Consider the following 1,374-nt stretch of genomic DNA (forward strand, 5'->3'; position numbering starts at 1 on the left):
GGCTTCTTTAAGACCACTGATAAAACATTCCGTGTAGAACTCATCTATGAGACCCCTAGTGCGGAAGGCTAAGGCTTCAAAAGCGGTAATATATTCATCCACTGTACCAGTTTGTCGGAGCTTAGTGAGACAACCCAAAAAAGAGTCTTCCTGTTCAAAGCGATCTCGAAGAGCTTTGGTAAATTGGGTCCAAGTCTTAAAAGGTCCATTGCAATGCTGATGCCATTCCCACCATTGCCAACATTCATTGTCCAAGTACATGCTCCCCAACATAAGCTTAGTCGCATCCTCTGGGATATGATTCAATTTGAAATACTGCTCCATTTGTGCTAGCCATGTGGACGGGTGAGAACCGTCAAATTTATGCATATCCAACTTGGGAGGTCACTGACTGGGTGGTGGATGGGTGTGCCAGACGTGAGGAGAGTGGCTAGACTCACCCTCATTGTATTCATTTCTATTATATTCCTCCTCGTGGGCTTGCTTCTTGTCCTTCTGAAGAAATTGCTGTATCTGGAGACTTAGTCCTCGAAACTCCTTTTGGAGGGATTGCACGGATTCTTCCAGTTTGTCCATCCTTTCATTTGCCATCGCTTGAGCTCTAGTCTCTACCATACACCAACCTGATGAAAAATTGGGACCGCCGAAAAAATTTGACTAATAAATTGAATGGTACCACCTTGCTCAGCTCATCGTCCTGATTCTGATGGGCTAGATCACCAATAAGCGCCCCGGGAGATCTCAGACTCTTTTTTTTTTTTTGAAAACTCCTAACGGATTTTTACTCCTTGATCAATACTGCAGTTGCCAAATCCTCAAAATGTCAATGCTGCCAAAAGTCCTGCGAAAAGCATACCCTGGTATAGGAACCCTTCACAACAACTCCAATCTGGTGGGTCTGAGAGATCTGAATGGCGGAACAACTACTGCGGCGGATCTGATGGATCTGATGTCTGCTGCTGCTACACCTCTTTGCACCCGTGGATCGGGAATAGATGATGTGTGATCCCCCGACAGAAAAGGAAACTATGGTCGTGAGGAGTGTCAGGTGCTACAGATCGCAATATACATAAGGGTCTGGCAGTAGTACTCGGCCCAATGTTTCAGGGCTCTAACTAAGGAGGATCGACCGTACCCTTAGCCATACAACCCGACTTCCCTATCGTACGGGCGAGTAATCTCTCCGAGTGCTGTTCTCAGTGTACTGTAGCCACAAGACGGCCGACGGTTTATCTATGGCGAGGTTTCAAGGGAGCCTAGGGGGCTTCCGATATACCCATAGGGTACGTGGAAGACAGTCCGTGCGCGGTTCTGTCTAATGCGCTACTACTCGAAGGGGTACCCACAGGGGTTACAAGGGAGTCCAACAGACGT

Source organism: Pinus tabuliformis, chromosome 1_2 (genome assembly GCF_031772625.1).
Source record: "Pinus tabuliformis cultivar Carrire ecotype Pingquan chromosome 1_2, CPIR1, whole genome shotgun sequence".
NCBI lineage: Eukaryota > Viridiplantae > Streptophyta > Pinopsida > Pinales > Pinaceae > Pinus > Pinus tabuliformis.